The following is a 19,885-nucleotide window of genomic DNA, read 5'->3' on the forward strand; positions in this document are numbered from 1 at the left end:
GGCTAAGCAATCTTCCGATCCTTCTGGTTCATAAACCATGATGAGTGGGTGTTCATGCGGCTGCGTGACATGTGCCTTCCCACCTTGTTACGACTCGGCACATCACCCTTCTGATCCAGAACTTGAAGGCGTAGTATAATGAAGTTAATATCAGGAGTAATAAGCATAGTTTAGCAGTAGAGATGCGAAGTTCGGATCTTTTCAATGATCCGGATGATTCCAATCGGATCATTGAAAAGAGCCGGATCTTTGATCCGAATCTCGGATCATTTTACAAAGAAAGCATTCGGGGGTGAAATTACTAGCAGGACAGGAGAAGGGGAGAAGATGTACAGAGGGCAGGGAGTGTACAGAGAAGGGAGGAGAGACGAGCAGAGAGCATAAATGTTTGTTTGCACACAATACCCACATGCTGCAATCATATGCTTTACATATATTTCACCTGTATGTTCATCTGTATACTCTGAATGCAGACGTCGCACAGTGAAAGAAAGCATTCCCCAAAGCATTCCCAGAAGATAAGTGCAGCTGTTTAGAGCAGTGCAGGAGGATCATATTGCCCTGCAATCACAGTGCCTGCAAAATTACTGAGCTGTGCTGAGCTGAGCCAGGGCCGGGCCGAGGCATAGGCTGGAGAGGCTCCAGCCTCAGGGCGCAGTGTAGGAGGGGGTGCACAATTCATTCAGCTGTCATTCCTAATTCTGTATGAAGCAGAAAGAAATAAGAAAAGGGGATACATGGCAGTGACTGCAAGCCAGATAACTAGATATTAAGGTGTTGGGGAGGTTGTGGGCCCTGTGGCGCCTCTTAGTCTAATAGCAATCAGTGTGTGACGGCTGGGGTGGGAGGGATGGAGGGGCGCACTTTGGTGTCTCAGCCTTGGGTGCTGGAGGACCTCGTCCCGGCTCTGAGCTGAGCCAAAAGCTTCCAATTTGTTCACTGTGCACAACTACGAACAGACAGCCTATAATCAGCAGCACTTTATAGCCAGTATGTGTGCTCTACACATATCTGGCAGTGGCACCCATGTCCCCTCTCTCTCATCTACCTGTTTCCCTGCAAGGCTGGCTCCCATTCAACAGAGCGATCCATCTCAGCTCTGCTTCCAGGACCCCGCTGCCCGCTGAGAGGGGGCGTGTCGCTTTTGGCCCCGCCCCCTTTGTGATCCGAATCACTTATTTTGATGATTCGGATCAAAGATCCGAATCGTTCATGATCCGGACAACACTAGTTTGCATTGATTCTAGGCAAAAATGTAAGCGAATTCGCTTGGAAAATTCACATAGCAAAAAGGCATGCAAATTTCCTAGCCTTGCGGTGTGCGAATTCTGATGGCGCTGCTGTGCACATTTTTTCTGCACAGTCCACCGCACAGAATTTCTGACAAGTGGAAACAGGCCCATTGATTTACACTGGTTGCAGAAGACGCATGCAGATTCGCTCTAGTGGAAATGGGCCCTAACTGTTTAAAGATGGTAAACTTTTGTTTTAGTAAAAGAGAACCCGAGGTGGGATTTAATGATGTTAGTGGGGCACAGAGGCTGGTTGTGCACACTAACACCAGCCTCTGTTGCCCCATGGTGTGCCTCCAGGACCCCCCTGCGCGCCGTTATACCTTCCGCAGTGCTAGCGGCACACAGCGTGTCGCCAGCACAATGTTTACCTATGCCGTGTCTGTTAGCCCCCGCTGATTGGAGGGAAGGGACGCGGGCGGGTAGCGCCAATACAGATGAGGCGGGGAGCGGCGCTGACTGACACCGCATAGGTAAACATTGCGCTGGCGACACGCTGTGTGTTGCTAGCACTGTGGAGGGGATAGCGACGCGCAGGGGGGTCCTGGAGGCATACCATGGGGCAACAGAGGCTGGTGTTAGTGTGCACAACCAGCCTCTGTGCCCCACTAACATCATTAAATCCCACCTCGGGTTCTCTTGAAGGGAAAGAAGTGCTTACATGGGAAACTTATGCTAGGTACACTCCATACAATTTTCTGGCAGATCTACCTGCCAGATCGATTATTTACAACATGTCTGATCTGAATTTTGATCAATTTTTTGATCTTCCTTTTTTATCGTTTTCAATCCATTTTCTTTCAGTGCTATGCAAATCGATAAAAAATTAGAAAAAACGAAAAAAAGACTGGAAAATAAAAAAAGAGATCGAAATTCAGATCGGACATGTTGGAAATAATCGATCTAGCAGGTTAATCTGCCAGAAAATTGTATGGTATGTACCTAGCATAACTTTTCTGGATTCTAAACAGGCAGTCAAGCGGCGGGACCCCCGAAAGTCTTCTTGTAGATGCTGTGCACAGATGCAATAGCTGCTTAGTGCTTGGGTTCCAGCGGAAATAGCCAATCCCGGTTGGTGTACATATGGAATGGACGCGGCCAAATTTTGGCGCAGTGTGAAGCCGTAAGATGGCTCACCCTGCTGCTGGCATTAATGCTGTTCCCCCTCTGAGTTGTTGCAACTCAGGGGGAATAGTAATTTGGGCACCAGGAATCACCAGCGGTCAAATTACCTTTTTTGTTCTAATTTGAGCTCCGGCTGTTGCTGGCGCTATAATTAGTCACTGAGCGCCGCTATAGCTGTTTCCATTACGGACTATGGCGATGCCTAAAGCGATGCACCGAAATTAGCTGATTGACGTGATCGGGTCCACTTTACTGCGCAGGCAGGCCACTGTCATTATTGTTTTGGCTTGTTCTGGGGTCTCGTAGCTGGTTCAGAAGTATAGTCATGCATCCAGGGGAATACAGCGTATTGTTGAAACGCATCTACCGATACTTACGGCGGACAAGTCCCTTCCGAGTCTGATTACGAAAAAACCTCTGCATTCCTACAGGTCATGCCCTAATCTTAGATCCAGACTGGTGGAAGCCGACCCCTGGCAGAAATATGCCAAACCCCAGGTTGTACTGTCCAATAAAACCGGGTGCTTCAAGTGCTTCAAATGTAATGTGTGTACAGCACTTAATACGGGTGGGTACTTTGTACATCCCCGTACTTGCCAGAAGTACAGTATAAGGTAAAGGCAGTATTTGAAATGCGACTCTGATTTTGTGGTTTATCTCTTGAAGTGTCCCTGTGGCCTTGCCTATGTGGGCAAGACCACGGGGCCATTCAAGAAACGATTTCAGAAGCACCGTAGTGACATCAAAATGGCACTGGAGGCAGAAAACCGGATGCCACCAAACCAGTGGTATTACACTTTTTGGAAGCCAGGCACAGTGTATACAGTCTAGGGGGGATGGCTATTGAACAGGTGGCGGCCCCTAGGAGAGGGGGGGATCGGAAAAAGCACCTGCTACAAAGAGAGGCGCTTTGGATCTTCACATTGAACACCGTCAAGCCTAAGGGCCTTAATAGTAATAATGGCTTGGCATGCTTCCTGGGTGAGCGATAATGTGGCTATAAAATGATTTAGCTGCAACAGGTTGTTTTTAACAATTTTTTATTATATTATTATATATGCTTTATATTTTCACAGGGGTTGTCACGAGCACTCCAAGGGTTGTCTGATATTTCCTTCAGTATATCCTTTATCATCTATTTATGTGGATATTTGTACATGTATTTTTACAATATGCCACTGTGTGGGCTGCTTTAAATTGATATTTGTATACTTGCTAAATTTATATTTTTATACTTGCTAAGTTTCACAGTCTGCGCTGCTCCCAGTTCGGCATGCCCATCAGAGCTGCACCATATACAGTATGTTTTGTATGTGGATAGGCACAGGTCTATACTTTGTAGGTTGTGACCTGTTACCCTGGCAACGTGATGCGGAGTGTACACATGCGCGGGTAACGCACTGCGTCATTGCCACATTAATTCATTCATTCACATCCCCGTCATTATGATACGGGTTACTCTGCGACGTCATAATCATACGCCCCCTGGAGACTGCCTTGGGCAGAAGGGGGAATTACGGCGTGCAGGCGCAAGTTATACGGGGATGCGCGCGATCACAAGCGTAGTGTGACGCTGCGGCACCCTGATTGGTGGATGGCTGTTCACCTTGTGATTGGCCTATGACGGTGGCCATTGGCCACGCCCACTGCACGCATCAACGTATGGATGGGATGAGCGGCGGTATGTTCTAGCCACCGAATGTGGACGTAGAGTTGAGCCGAAATTTTCGTAATTTCACATTACTAAAATTACGCATGCGAAATTTGCGATTACGATGCAAAATTACGGTAGCGTAATTGCCATTAAAATCGTAATTGAAAATACCGTAAGCGTAATTTTCAACGCGTAATTTCGCGTTTCGTTCATGCCGTAATTTCGCATTAAACGCTACTGTAATTTCGCGTTAAACCGTAACGCTCCGTATAATATAAAAAAGCCGCCGACTTTAAGGGTTAATAGCAAAGCCCCCTTAAATGCTAAGAGCCTCAAATTTGGAGAATATATTAAGGAGATCAGGAGGAATAAGAGGAACAATTTTTTTTTTCAAAAAGACCTTATAGTTTTTGAGAAAATCGATGTTAAAGTTTCAAAGGAAAAATGTAAACATTTAAAAACCCGCCGAGTTTAACGGTTAATAGCAAAGCCTGCTTAAAGTTTAGGAACACCAAATTCCCAGGGTATATTAAGGGGATCAGTGGGAATAAGAGGAAACATTTTTTTTTCAAAAAGACCTTATAGTTTTTGAGAAAATCGATTTTTAAGTTTCAAGGGCGAAAATGTCTTTTAAATGCAGAAAATCATTTTTTTTGCACAGGTAACAATAGTGTATTATTTTCATAGATTCCCCCAAGTGGGAAGAGTTTTACTTACTTCGTTCTGAGTGTGGGAAATATAAAAAAAAAACGACGTGGGGTCCCCCCTCCCAGACCTCTTTAACCCCTTGTCCCCCATGCAGGCTGGGATAGCCAGAATGCGGAACACCGGCCGCGTGGGGCTCCGCACCCTGATTATACCAGCCCGCATGGTCCATGGATTGGGGGGTCTCGGAAGGGGAGGGGCAGCCAAGCTTTCCCCTTCCCCTCCAAGCCCTTGTCCAATCCAAGGACAAGGGGCTCTTCTCCACCTCTGATGGGCGGTGGAGGTGGAGGCCGCGATTTCCTGGGGGGGGGGGGGTCTCCCAGATGCCCACCCCCCCTCCCAGGAGAAATGAGTATAGAGGTACTTGTACCCCTTACCCATTTCCTTTAAGAGTTAAAAGTAAATAAACACACAAACACTTAGAAAAAGTATTTTAATTGAATAAAAAACATAACCACGAAAAAAGTCCTTTAATATTCTTAATTAACCATTAATACTTACCTGTCCCTTTAAATAAATGATCCCTCGAAATAGCCTCGGAAATGTTCTATCAGTAATCGTAATTACGCCATTACGCTCATCTCTATGTGGACGCGTTGAGTCTGTGAGCTGAGCAGGCTGATTGACAGGTTAGTGAGCCCAATAGTATTTCACAGTGGTGGAATTTAAATGCATAACGTTTTATTGATTGATGTGACCGCCCACGGGCGGAGTCGGGAATTTGTGTCTGGGGGTATTTAATGTGGTATTGTGTACTGACTAGGTGTATATGTCTTTTCTGCTACCTGCCTTGATAAAGGGGACCCTGGGTGGCCCCGAAATGATCGTCGGCCTATGCAGGTCAGACTATTTTTTCACACATATGTGATGGGACAATAAAACTTCACGTTATTGCTCCGACAAGTCTGTGTGCGTACTCCTTCATGATAACTGTTATTGGATAGCCTCGGGGCCCGGCACCAGCTTACCCACTGACGTGAGTGCGGTCTTTTGATCAATCGTAGCTGGTTCAGGCTGGCTGAGGAGGATAGCGGAAGCCTCATTAGGATCCAGAGAGGCTTCCCGACAATTAGACTTGGGGGCGGCAAGGCAGGGGGCGTCCGCCATGTTCGTTGGTCCTCGTGATATCGAACACCATTAGCACCACACACACGATCAAGCACTTTCAACTGAGATCTTCCCAGCTTCTCCGATCGACACATTTGACCAATTTTGGCCCGAAATTGTCCCAATCATCGACTGGGCATACTTGTTGCAGCAATAATTTTGATACGATAAAATGATCGAATCGGATGGTTGATTGGGCCTCAAAATCCCTAGTTGTATGGCCACCTTTAGACAGGAAAAATAAATGCAAGAGCTATGAATAAGGGTGCCCACACATTATTTTTTAGATTGTTGACATTGATATCCAGACAGTTCAATCATAATGGTCGTATCTGATGCCAAAACATGACCGCGATCAAGTTTTTCAATTGATTCATAAAGGATCATAACATTTCAGTCACAAGGGCTCGAGTGGGTGCTTGGCTTTAATGACGTTTTATTTATCGACAGCCGACAGACCCCCGGCTGGTGTTCCCCCAGGTGTATGTGTCAAGGACATCGATTTCAATCATTCAACTGATTTTCATCCAAACTCGGTCTAAAGGATTGATTATGCATGCTAAAAATCCTCATCGCAACAGCTCGATCGGGTGCGCAGTGGTAAGAGCATTTGATTTTGCGACAACTGATGGACTCCAGGCCGGTATTCCCCCAGGTGTCTCCCCCGGCCGGTATTCCCCCAAGTTTCTCCTCCCCCCCCCCCCCCCCCCCCCGCTGTAGTGGTGGTGAATAGTGGCAAATGTTCATGAATATATTAGAATAAGTAAAGAGGAGCATATAGTTATATATTCTAGTGTGTGCTGTTCCTACATTAAGATACCAACTGTCAGCGGGCATAACTGGAAACGAGGTGTACATTACAGAAAGGAAGAAGGAATACAATAATGAATGTTGCCTGACATGCACATTAATCACCATAAGTGGTAGATAGTGTGATACCCCGGTGCACCACTGGCCGCAGTGTGGGGTTGATCCTTCTGGTTCATAACCATGATGAGTGGGTGTTCATGCGGCTGTGTGACATGTGCCTTCCCACCTTGTTACGACTTGGTACATCACCCTTCTGATCCAGGACTAGAAGGATACCTGTCTGATCAGTTAAGAAAAGATATTACCAACTTTCATAGACAAACTTTTGCAGTAATAATTCTCCTTCAGTCTGATACAATTATTGGATCAAATGATTAATTGGATTGCAAAATTGAGTAATGTATGGGAAGGGGCCTAACTGCAAGGGAGCAGCTCCTGCAACCGTCAGGGGTCCTAGAGATGTAAAGGGGCCCCAACTACTACTTCAGTCCCTCCGATAAAGGGGTCCATCCTTCCGATCAGGTGTTTCTGTGGCTACACTTGTTATTGGTGTAAAGATCATATTGTCCGCACTTGTTTTAAGACCCTTGCAAGAGGGGTGTGAACATTGGGGGCCCTATCAACAATTTTCTGGGGGCCCCATGATTTGTAGCTATATCCCTGATGGGCACCCTTAGTGGCAGTGCTAACTTTCTTAGGCAAGCTAGAAGTTTTTAAACTTTTGCAGTTTAAAACTTTAATAGCTAAGACTATAGAATGAGTACAGCTAAGTGAGCTGACCCATCCACATCAGCAATCAGGATTTATTCACCAAATGAGGCATGGGTCATCCCTGGAATCGCTTTTGGCAGGGACAGGCTCAAGATTAGAAAAATAGAAAATACATTAAAACATTGAAACAATAGAACAGGTGTTAAGGTGCTTATATACCTAGCGATGATGGACAGATTCACCAAGAGACAGATCTCTTGCTTATCGAATCTGATCAGAGAGAGATCTGTTGGCTGCCCATACACCACAGGCCATTTCCTGATCAATTTCAGCGTGAAATCTTTAAGGAATCGGCCTTGTGACGCTGTATCGCTGGCATGTCCATGTCCCCCAAAATGTTTTATGTGCCTCCCGCTGCCCGTGCATTAAGATACTTTATCTGTCACGCTCAGTCAAATCATCGATCAGGCATGCTTGTGGGGGCGCCGGTTTTCATCCGATTCTATAGTAGTGATTGCATGGTGGATCTGTATGGCCACCTTAAAGGCTCATACACACATCAGACTATAGTCTTTGGAAAATGAAAGATCACAGACCAATCTTACCACCCTTCATGTAGTATGAGAGCCATACTCTACACAGTCTTTTCTATGGAGCTGAACTCCACATCAGAAAACAATCTTTGCAAGATGCTGCACACACAGATGCTGTACAGACACAAAAGGTCAGTATCTGCAAAAGATCTGTTCCTGCCAAAAATCCATTCCTGCAAATTGCAATGATAGTCTATGAGATCTGCAGATCATCATACACACATGATTTAACTGACATTCATCTGCAGATCAAGCAATCATCTGCAGATCTGAAAATCCATCCTGGTGGATCTGATCTGCAGATGAATGTCAGTTAAATCATGTGTGTATGATGATCTGCAGATCTCATAGACTATCATTGCAATTTGCAGGAATGGATTTTTGTCAGGAACAGATCTTTTGCAGATACTGATCTTTTGTGTCTGTACAGCATCTGTGTGTGCAGCAGCCTGCAAAGATTTTTTCCTGATGTGGAGTTCAGCTCCATAGAAAAGACTGTGTAGGTATGGCTCTTATACTACAGGAAGGGTGGTAAGATTGGTCTGCGATCTTTCATTTTCAAAAGACTATGGTCTGATGTGTGTATGGGGCCTAAGACAGGAACAGAAATGCAAAAGCTAGCAATAAGGGTGCTTATACATTACTCGATTTTTGGCATCGATTCTCGGACGATATGATCATAATGATTGAATCTAGCAGATATCGATGTTGCAACATGGCTACCTGTTTAATCATTTCAATTGAATTTCATCAAAATCAGGCACGCCAAAAAATCTCAGTCTTGGCTTTAATGGCGTTCGATTTATCGGCAGCCGACAGACCCGTGGCCGGTGTTCCCTCAAGCGTATGTGTCGATGACATCGATTTCAATCGTTCAATTGATTTTCATCCAAAATCGGTCTAAAGGATCGATTGGGCATGCTAAAAATCCTCAGTCGCAAGGGCTCAACTGAGTACACGATGGTAACAGAGTGTAATTTGCGACAACTGATGGGACCAGGGGCGTAGGAATAGGCCCTGCAGCCCCTGCGCCCGCGGGGGGGGGCCCGCCCCCCCCCTGGGGCCCGCTTGGGGCCGTTTTGTGGGTGCTGGAGGGGTGGCAGCATGAGGGGAAAGCCTTGCCCACAGTCGGCGGGGAGAGGGGTAGTTCCCCCCTCTCCCTCACCTCGGGGCTCTCCCCTCTGTGCTCCCCTCCAGCTCGTAAGTGTCTGTGGGGCTGTGGTGGGCAGCGAGCGGCGGGCAGATACATACCTGCTTCCGTGCGTTCCATCGGAGACTTCTCCCTCTAGCGGCTGACGTCACTTCCGGAAGTGACGTCAGCCGCTAGAGGGAGAAGTCTCCAATGGAACGCACGGAAGCAGGTATGTATCTGCCCGCCGCTCGCTGCCCACCACAGCCCCACAGACACTTACGAGCTGGAGGGGAGCACAGAGGGGAGAGCCCCGAGGTGAGGGAGAGGGGGGAACTACCCCTCTCCCCGCCGACTGTGGGCAAGGCTTTCCCCTCATGCTGCCACCCCTCCAGCACCCACAAAACTCCGAGCGGGCCCCAGGGGGGGGGCATATTACGATTTTCTGGTGTCTGCTGCCCACATTACGATTTTCTGGTGTCTGCTGCCCTCATTACGATTTTCTGGTGTCTGCTGCCCACATTACGATTTTCAGGTGTCTGCTGCCCACATTACGATTTTCAGGTGTCTGCTGCCCTCATTACGATTTTCAGGTGTCTGCTGCCCTCATTACGATTTTCAGGTGTCTGCTGCCCACATTGTGATTTTCAGGTGTCTGCTGCCCACATTACGATTTTCTGGTGTCTGCTGCCCTCATTACGATTTTCTGGTGTCTGCTGCCCTCATTACGATTTTCTGGTGTCTGCTGCCCACATTACGATTTTCAGGTGTCTGCTGCCCACATTACGATTTTCTGGGGTCTGCTGCCCTCATTACGATTTTCAGGTGTCTGCTGCCCTCATTACGATTTTCAGGTGTCTGCTGCCCACATTACGATTTTCAGGTGTCTGCTGCCCACATTGCGATTTTCAGGTGTCTGCTGCCCACATTGCGATTTTCAGGTGTCTGCTGCCCACATTGCGATTTTCTGGTGTCTGCTGCCCTCATTACGATTTTCTGGTGTCTGCTGCCCACATTACGATTTTCTGGTGTCTGCTGCCCTCATTACGATTTTCTGGTGTCTGCTGCCCACATTACGATTTTCAGGTGTCTGCTGCCCACATTACGATTTTCAGGTGTCTGCTGCCCTCATTACGATTTTCAGGTGTCTGCTGCCCTCATTACGATTTTCAGGTGTCTGCTGCCCACATTGTGATTTTCAGGTGTCTGCTGCCCACATTACGATTTTCTGGTGTCTGCTGCCCTCATTACGATTTTCTGGTGTCTGCTGCCCTCATTACGATTTTCTGGTGTCTGCTGCCCACATTACGATTTTCTGGTGTCTGCTGCCCACATTACGATTTTCAGGTGTCTGCTGCCCTCATTACGATTTTCAGGTGTCTGCTGCCCTCATTACGATTTTCAGGTGTCTGCTGCCCACATTACGATTTTCAGGTGTCTGCTGCCCACATTGCGATTTTCAGGTGTCTGCTGCCCACATTGCGATTTTCAGGTGTCTGCTGCCCACATTGCGATTTTCTGGTGTCTGCTGCCCACATTACGATTTTCTGGTGTCTGCTGCCCTCATTACGATTTTCAGGTGTCTGCTGCCCTCATTACGATTTTCAGGTGTCTGCTGCCCACATTACGATTTTCAGGTGTCTGCTGCCCACATTACGATTTTCAGGTGTCTGCTGCCCTCATTACGATTTTCAGGTGTCTGCTGCCCTCATTACGATTTTCAGGTGTCTGCTGCCCACATTGTGATTTTCAGGTGTCTGCTGCCCACATTACGATTTTCTGGTGTTTGCTGCCCTCATTACGATTTTCTGGTGTCTGCTGCCCTCATTACGATTTTCTGGTGTCTGCTGCCCACATTACGATTTTCAGGTGTCTGCTGCCCACATTACGATTTTCAGGTGTCTGCTGCCCTCATTACGATTTTCAGGTGTCTGCTGCCCTCATTACGATTTTCAGGTGTCTGCTGCCCACATTACGATTTTCAGGTGTCTGCTGCCCACATTGCGATTTTCAGGTGTCTGCTGCCCACATTGCGATTTTCAGGTGTCTGCTGCCCACATTGCGATTTTCAGGTGTCTGCTGCCCACATTGCGATTTTCTGGTGTCTGCTGCCCACATTACGATTTTCTGGTGAACACTGCCCACGTTACGATTGTCTGGTGAATGCTGTCCACGTTACGATTTTCTGGTGAACGCTGCCCACATTACGATTTTCTGGCCCACATTACGATTTTCTGGTGAACACTGCCCAAGTTACGATTGTCTGGTGAATGCTGTCCATGTTACAATTTTCTGGTGAACTCTGCCCACATTACGATTTTCTGTCCCACATTACGATATTCTGGTGAACGCTGCCCACATTACGATTGTCTGGTAAATGCTGCCCACGTTACTATTTTCTGGTGACTGGTGCCCACATTACGATTTTCTGGTGAACTCTGCCCACATTATGATTTTCTAAAGGCCCACATTACGATTTTCTGGTGAACTCTGCCCACATTACGATTTTCTGGCCCACATTACGATTGTCTGGTAAAATGCTGCCCACTTTACAATTAATTTACAGTGAAACGCTGCCCCATTACGATTATTTGGCACCTATGGGGGGGGCCCCATCCAAATATTCGCAGGGGGGCCCAGTGATTTCTAGTTACGCCCCTGGATGGGACCCAGGCCGGTATTCCCCCAGGTCTCTCCCCCGGCCGGTATTCCCCCAGGTGTCTCTCCCCCGCCGTAGTAGTGGTGGTGAATAGTGGCAAATGTTCATGAATAAATTAGAATAAGTAAGGAGGCGCATATAGTCATATCTTCTAGTGTGTGCTGTTCCTGCATCAAGATACCAACTGTCAGCAGGCATAACTGGAAACGGAATAAGCTGTACATTACAGGAAGCAAGAAGGAATACAATAATTATTGCTGCCTGACATGTACATTAATCACCATAAGTGGTAGAAAGAGTGTGATACCCCGGTGCACCACTGGCTGCAGTGTGGGGTTGATCCTTCTGGTTCATAACCATGATGAGTGGGTGTTCATGCGGCTGTGTGGTGTGTGCCTTCCCACCTTGTTACGACTCGGCACATCACCCTTCTGACCCAGAACTAGAAGGATACCTGTCCGACCAGTGAAGAAAAGATATTATCAACTTTCATAGACAAGCTTTAGCAGTAATGATTCTCCTTCAATCTGATAAAATTATAGGATCAAAAGATTCATTGGGCTACAAAAGTGGGTAATGTATGGGAAGGGGCCTAACTGCAAGGGAGCAGCTCCTGCAACTGTCAGGGGTCCCGGAGCTGTAAAGGGGCCCCAACTACTACTTCGGTCCCTCCGATAAAGGGGACCATCCTTCCGATCAGGTGTTTCTGTGGCTACACTTGTTATTGTTGTGAAGATCATATTGTCCGCACTTGTTTTAAGACCCTTGCAAGAGAAGGGGTGTGAACATTGGGGGCCCCATCAACAATTTTCTGGGGGCCCCATGATTTGTAGCTATACCACTGATGGGCACTCTTAGTGATAACTTTCTTAGGCAAGCTAGACGTTTTTAAACTTTTGCAGTTTAAAACTTTAATAGCTAAGACTATAGAATGAGTACAGCTAAGTGAGCTGACCCATCCACATCAGCAATCAGGATTCATTCGCCGTATGAGGCATGGGTCATCCCTGGAATCACTTTTGGCAGGGACAGGCTCAAGATTAGAAAAATAGAAAATACATTGAAACAATAGAACAGGTGCTTATTTATCTAGCGATGATAGACAGATCTCTTGCTTATCGAATCTGATCAGAGAGAGATCTGTTGGCTTCCCATACACCACAGGCCAATTCCCGATCAATTTCAGTGTGAAATCTTTAAGGAATCGGCCTTGTGACGGCGTATCGCACCCCCATCCATGTCCCCCAAAATGTTTTATGTGCCTCCCGCTGCCCGTGCATTAAGATACTTTATCTGTCACGCTCAGTCAAATCATCGATCAGGCATGCTTGTGGTGGCACCCGGTTTTCGTCCGATTCGATAGTAATGATTGCATGGTGGATCTGTATGGCCACCTTAAGACAGGAACAGAAATGCAAAAGCTAGCAATAAGGGTGCCCATACATTACTCGATTTTTGGCATCAATTCCCGGACGATATGATCATAATGATTGAATCTAGCAGATATCGATGTTGCAACATGGCTACCTGTTTAATCATTTCAATTGAATTTCATCAAAATCAGGCACGCCCAAAAAATCTCAGTCTTGGCTTTAATGGCGTTTGATTTATCGGCAGCCGACAGACCCGTGGCCGATGTTCCCTCAAGTGTATGTGTCGATGACATCGATTTCAATCGTTCAATTGATTTTCATCCAAAATCAGTCTAAAGGATCAATTGGGCATGCTAAAAATCCTCGCTCGCAAGGGCTCGACCGAGTACACGATGGTTACAGAGTTTAATTTGCGACAACTGACGGGACCCAGGCCGGTATTCTCCCAGGTGTCTCCCCCGGCCGGTATTCTCCCAGGTGTCTCCCCCGGCCGGTATTCCCCCAGGTGTCTCCCCCCCCCCCCCCGCTGTAGTGGTGGTGAATAGTGGCAAATGTTCATGAATATATTAGAATAAGTAAGGAGGCGCATATAGTCATATATTCTAGTGTGTGCTGTTCCTGCATCAAGATACCAACTGTCAGCAGGCATAACTGGAAACGGAATAAGCTGTACATTACAGGAAGCAAGAAGGAATACAATAATTAATGCTGCCTGACATACATTAATCACTATAAGTGGTAGAAACAGTGTGATACCTCGGTGCACCACTGGCCGCAGTGTGGGGTTGATCCTTCTGGTTTATAACCATGATGAGTGGGTGTTCATGCGGCTGTGTGACGTGTGCCTTCCCACTTTGTTACGACTCGGCACATCACCCTTCTGACCCAGAACTAGAAGGATACTTGTCTGACCAGTTAAGAAAAGATATTACCAACTTTCATAGACAAACTTTTGCAGTAATAATTCTCCTTCAGTCTGATAAAATTATTGGTTTAAAAGATTCATTGGACTGCAAAAGTGGGTAATGTATGGGAAGGGGCCTAACTGCAAGGGAGCAGCTCCTGCAACCATCAGGGGTCCTGGAGCTGTAAAGGGGCCCCAACTACTACTTCGGTCCCTCCGATAAAGGGGTCCATCCTTCCGATCAGGTGTTTCTGTGGCTACTCTTGTTATTGGTGTGAAGATCATATTGTCCGCACTTGTTTTAAGACCCTTGCAAGAGAAGGGGTGTGAACATTGGGAGCCCCATCAACAATTTTCTGGGGGCCCCATGATTTGTAGCTATACCACTTATGGGCACCCTTAGTGCCAGTGCTAACTTTCTTAGGCAAGCTACAAGTTTTTAAACTTTTGCAGTTTAAAACTTTAATAGCTAAGACTATAGAATGAGTACAGCTAAGTGAGCTGACCCATCCACATCAGCAATCAGGATTTATTCACCAAATGAGGCATGGGTCATCCCTGGAATCACTTTTGGCAGGGACAGGCTCAACATTAGAAAAATAGAAAATACATTAAAACAATAGAACAGGTGTTAAGGTGCTTATATACCTAGCGATGATGGACAGATTCACCAAGAGACAGATCTCTTGCTTATCGAATCTGATCAGAGAGAGATCTGTTGGCTTCCCATACACCACAGGCCAATTCCTGATCAATTTCAGTGTGAAATCTTTAAGGAATCGGCCTTGTGACGCTGTATCGCACCCCCATTCATGTCCCCCAAAATGTTTTATGTGCCTCCTGCTGCCCGTGCATTAAGATACTTTATCTGTCACGCTCAGTCAAATCATCGATCGGGCATGCTTGTGGGGGCGCCGGTTTTCATCCGATTCTATAGTAGTGATTGCATGGTGGATCTGTATGGCCACCTTAAGACAGGAACAGAAATGCAAAAGCTAGCAATAAGGGTGCTTATACATTACTCGATTTTTGGCATCAATTCCCGGAAGATATGATCATAATGATTGAATCTGGCAGATATTGATGTTGCAACATGGCTATATCTTTTTAATCATTTCAATTGAATTTCATCAAAATCAGGCACGCCAAAAAAATCTCAGTCTTGCTTTAATGGCGTCTCGATTTATCGGCAGCCGACAGACCCGTGGCCGGTGTTCCCTCAAGTGTATGTGTCGATGACATCGATTTCAATCGTTCAATTGATTTTCATCCAAAATCGGTCTAAAGGATCAATTGGGCATGCTAAAAATCCTCGGTCGCAAGGGCTCGACCGAGTACACGATGGTTACAGAGTTTAATTTTGCGACAACTGATGGAACCCAGGCCTGACATACACATTAATCATCATAAGTGGTAGAAAGCGTGTGATACCCCGTTGCACCACTGGCCGCAGTGTGGGGTTGATTCTTCTGGTTCATAAACTATGATGAGTGTGTGTTCATGCGGCTGTGTGACATGTGCCTTCCCACCTTGTTACGACTCGGCACATCACCCTTCTGATCCAGAACTAGAAGGATACCTGTCTGATCAGTTAAGGAAAGTTATTGCTAAGTTTCAAAGACAAGCTGGAAGTTCTCTAACTCTTGCAGTAGTGATTCTCCTTAGATCTGATCAAATGATTGGATCAAAAGATTAATTGGTTGGATTGCAAAAGTGAGTAATGTATGGGAAGGGGTGTAACTACAAGGGAGCAGCCCCTGCAAATGCAGGGGGCCGCCAACTACTACTTCCCTCTCTCCGATAAAGGGGCCCATCCTTCAGATCAGGTGTTTATGTGGCTACACTTGTTATTGGTGTGAAGATCATATTGTCTGCACTTGTTTTATGACCCTTGCAAGGGAAGGGGTGTGAGCATTGGGGGGCCCATGATTTGTAGCTACACCCCTGATGGGCACCCTTAGTGCTAAGTTTCTTAGGCAAGCCACAAGTTTTTCAACTATTGCAGTTTAAAACTTTAATAGCTAAGACTATACAATGAGTATAGCTAAGTGAGCTGACCCATCCACATCACATGCAATCAGGATTTATTCGCCAAATGAGATATGGGTCAGCCCTGGAATCGCTTTTGGCAGGGACAGGCTCAAGATTAGAAAAATAGAAAATACATTTAAACATTGAGACAATAGAACAGGTGGTAAGGTGCATCTAGCGATGATGGGCAGATTCAACCAAGAGACAGATCTCTCTCTGATCAAAATGGATCGGAGAGAGATCTGTTGGCTCCCCATACACCACATGCCAATTCCCGATCAATTTCAGCTTGAAATCTTTTGGGAATCGGCCTTGTGACGCTGTATTGCCACCCCCATCCATGTCCCCCAAAATGTTTTATGTGCCTCCCGCTGCCCGTTCATCCAAAATTGGTCTAAAGAATTGATTGGGTGTGCTAAAAATCCTTGGTCGCCAGGGCTCGACCGAGTACGTGGGGGTGACAGCGTTGGATTTTGCGGCGATGGAACCCAGGCCGGTATTCCCCCAAGTTTCTCCCCCGCCGTAGTGGTGGTGAATAGTGGCAAATGTTCTTGAATATATTAGAATAAGTAAGGAGGCGCATATAGTCATATATTCTAGTGTGTGCTGTTCCTACATTAAGATACCAACTGTCAGCAGGCATAACTGGAAACGGAATAAGCTGTACATTACAGAAAGCAAGAAGGAATACAATAATTAATGCTGCCTGACATACACATTAATCACCATAAGTGGTAGAAAGAGTGTGATACCCCGGTGCACCACTGGCCGCAGTGTGGGGTTGATCCTTCTGGTTCATAACCATGATGAGTGGGTGTTCATGTGGCTGTGTGACATGTGCCTTCCCACCTTGATACGACTCGGCACATCACCCGTCTGATCCAGAACTAGAAGGATCCCAGTCTGATCAGTTAAAGAAAGTTATTGCCAACTTTCATAGACAAACTGGAAGTTCTCTAACTCTTGCAGATTGATTGGTTGAATAGCAAAAGTGAGTAATGTGTGGGAAGGGGTATAACTACAACGGAGCAGCCCCTGCAAATGCGGGGAGCCCCAACGACTACTTCGCTCCCTCTGATAAAGAGGTCCATCCTTAAGGGCCCGTTTCCACTTCGGCGATTTTGCTGGTGATTCTGCAGAGTTCCCCCGCACATGATTCGCACGGGGAAACTCTGCCATAGGGTATGACGGGGTCGCGGCGGAATCGCTTGTGGGAGCAATTCGGCTGGAACCCCCCGCAGAATTCGCAGCGGAGGCTGCGAATCCCATAGCCGTTCATGGCACGGCTCATGGGATTTGCCTGCGATCCCGCTCACCCGCTCAGTGCCGGCGTGCGTCTACGAGACGCACACCGCACTAGTGGAAACGAGCCCTCAGATCAGATGTTTCTGTGGCTACACTTGTTATTGGTGTGAAGATCATATTGTCCACACTTGTTTTAAGACCCTTGCAAGGGAAGGGGTGTGAACATTGGGGGCCCCATCAACAATTTTCTGGGGGCCCCATGATTTGTAGCTACGCCCCTGATGGGCACCCTTAATGCTAACTTACTTGGGCAAGCTGGAAGTTTTTCAACTTTTGCCGTTTAAAACTTTAATAGCTAAGATTATAGAATAATAGTACACTGTAACAAAAAACGTAGTCCGGCACTCAAATGCTTACTCTTGAGGGTTTAAAGAGACTATGTAACAAAATTTTCAGCCTTAGTTCTTCTATCCTATAAATTCCTTTGCCTATTCTAATGTGCTCTGGCTTACTGCAGCCTTTCCTAATTGCACAGTGGCTATGTTATCTCTGTTATATGATCTAATCTGTTTTCTTCTGTCGGGTTAAGGCTGGAATGTGTGGAATGTGCAGGGCTGCTTGTGATTGGATAGAAGCAATACACACCCTCTGCAGGCCCCCTGCAGGCTCTGTATGACTCACACACTCTGCTTATGTGAGCCTATCACAAGCTGGTTAGTTTATTTGTAAACACTGCCTAAAACTGTTAATTACAAGCCAGGATTGCAGCAGAGAGTGGCAGAAACAGCACAGAGGGGCCCAGGAGAACATAATGAATAGAATGGTATGCTTTTTGCTGTAAACATTTTAGAGTACAGATTCTCTTTAAGGGCTCCGCTCAGAAATGACCGGACACACACGTGAGCAAGCGCCTGAGCAGCGTGAAACGGCTGTAGTGCCGTCCCATCTTTCCCTGGTCACCCTTCCCTCATCCACCACAGCACCTTCCACTGTACAGGTTTGACGTTGTCTTTCCATGCATACCATTACTGTCTGCTTTTGGCTGTACAAAGGAAATAAACAGCAGATCATTCAAGGAGGCAGGTGCACAGTATTTTTCCTTTACATGTGTTAAGATTATAGAATGAGTACAGCTAAGTGAGCTGAGTAGTGATGATCGTAATCAACAATTATGATTTGGCTAAATTTCGCATACATTTTTGCAATTACACTTACGATTTGCAATTTCAATTGATTTCATGTAGTCATTCGTAGTTTCGCATAAAATTTTATTTCGTGCCGACTTTAGCATTGAATAGCAAAGCCCCCATACATGCTAGTGACACCAAAATTGCTACCTATGTTAAGCAGAATATTGGGTATAATTCAAAACATTTTTTGCAAAAAGACCTTATAGTTTTTGAGAAACTCGATTTTAAAAATGCAAGTAAAAAATGTTTTTTAAACTTAGAAAAATGACAGTTTAAAACCATTTGTATTTCCATTTTTAAAATCAAGTGTCTCAAAAACTACAAGGTCTTTTTGAAAAATTCTTTGTGACTTATACCCACTGTTCTGCTTAACATATGTAGCAATTTTGGTAGCAATAGCATGTATGGGGGCTTTGCTATTAACCGCTAAAGTCGGCACAAAATTATGCGAAATTTCGCAAAAATTACTTGAAAAATTCCATGAAATTTTGAAATACTACTTTTACATATGAAATTAATTACAATTTTCTATGAAATTTTGCATTATGATTACGATGCACCCACCACTGGAGCTGACCCATCCACATCACATGCAATCAGGATTTATTCACCAAATGAGGCATGGGTCATCCCTGGAATCGCTTTTGGCAGGGACAGGCTCAACATTAGAAAAATAGAAAATACCTTAAAACATTGAAACAATAGAACAGGTGTTAAGGTGCTTATATACCTAGCGATGATGGACAGATTCACCAAGAGACAGATCTCTTGCTTATCGAATCTGATCAGAGAGAGATCTGTTGGCTGCCCATACACCGCAGGCTGATTCCCGATTGATTTTAGCTTGAAATCTTTAAGGAATCGGCCTTGTGACGCTGTATCGCTGGCATGTCCATGTCCCCCAAAATGTTTTATGTGCCTCCCACTGCTCGTGCATTAAGATGCTTTATCTGTCATGATCAGTAAAATAATCGATCAGGCATGCTTGTTTCATCCGATTCGATAGTAATGATCAAATCGCATGGTGGATCTGTATGGCCACCTTAAGACAGGAACAGAAATGCAAAAGCTAGCAATAAGGGTGCCCATACATTACTCAATGATGATTGAATTTGGCAGATATCGATGTCGCAACATGGCTACCCATTCAATTGTTTCAATTGAATTTCATCGTCATTTGGTCGAAAGGATTGATCAGGCATGCTAAATAAATATCAGTCGCAAGGGCATGATTGGGTGCGCAGAGGTAACAGCGTTTGATTTCTCGATGACTGATGGACCCCAGGCCGTTGTTCCCCTAATTGTCTGTGTCTCTTCTGGGCCGTAGTGGTGGTGAGGTAGGGATGGTCAACGAGAT

The 19,885-nt window shown here is 46.0% G+C and overlaps 6 non-coding genes across 6 annotated transcripts; all 6 read left to right on the plus strand.

Moving 5' to 3' along the window:
* Positions 1-17: 17 nt before the first annotated feature.
* Positions 18-116, plus strand: LOC137564875 (small nucleolar RNA U13). The gene has a single exon (XR_011030937.1). It is a non-coding gene; the product is annotated as a small nucleolar RNA U13 (small nucleolar RNA).
* Positions 117-6,854: 6,738 nt separating this feature from the next.
* LOC137564872 (small nucleolar RNA U13) lies at positions 6,855-6,952 on the plus strand. The gene has a single exon (XR_011030935.1). It is a non-coding gene; the product is annotated as a small nucleolar RNA U13 (small nucleolar RNA).
* Positions 6,953-12,124: 5,172 nt separating this feature from the next.
* LOC137564877 (small nucleolar RNA U13) lies at positions 12,125-12,222 on the plus strand. The gene has a single exon (XR_011030939.1). It is a non-coding gene; the product is annotated as a small nucleolar RNA U13 (small nucleolar RNA).
* Positions 12,223-13,946: 1,724 nt separating this feature from the next.
* On the plus strand, positions 13,947-14,044 carry LOC137564876 (small nucleolar RNA U13). Its single transcript, XR_011030938.1, has one exon. It is a non-coding gene; the product is annotated as a small nucleolar RNA U13 (small nucleolar RNA).
* Positions 14,045-15,525: 1,481 nt separating this feature from the next.
* Positions 15,526-15,624, plus strand: LOC137564879 (small nucleolar RNA U13). The gene has a single exon (XR_011030941.1). It is a non-coding gene; the product is annotated as a small nucleolar RNA U13 (small nucleolar RNA).
* A 1,253-nt stretch (positions 15,625-16,877) lies between these two features.
* Positions 16,878-16,975, plus strand: LOC137564874 (small nucleolar RNA U13). The gene has a single exon (XR_011030936.1). It is a non-coding gene; the product is annotated as a small nucleolar RNA U13 (small nucleolar RNA).
* Positions 16,976-19,885: the final 2,910 nt, after the last annotated feature.

The sequence above is a fragment of the Hyperolius riggenbachi genome, chromosome 3 (assembly GCF_040937935.1).
Source record: "Hyperolius riggenbachi isolate aHypRig1 chromosome 3, aHypRig1.pri, whole genome shotgun sequence".
In the NCBI taxonomy this organism is placed as follows: Eukaryota; Metazoa; Chordata; class Amphibia; order Anura; family Hyperoliidae; genus Hyperolius; species Hyperolius riggenbachi.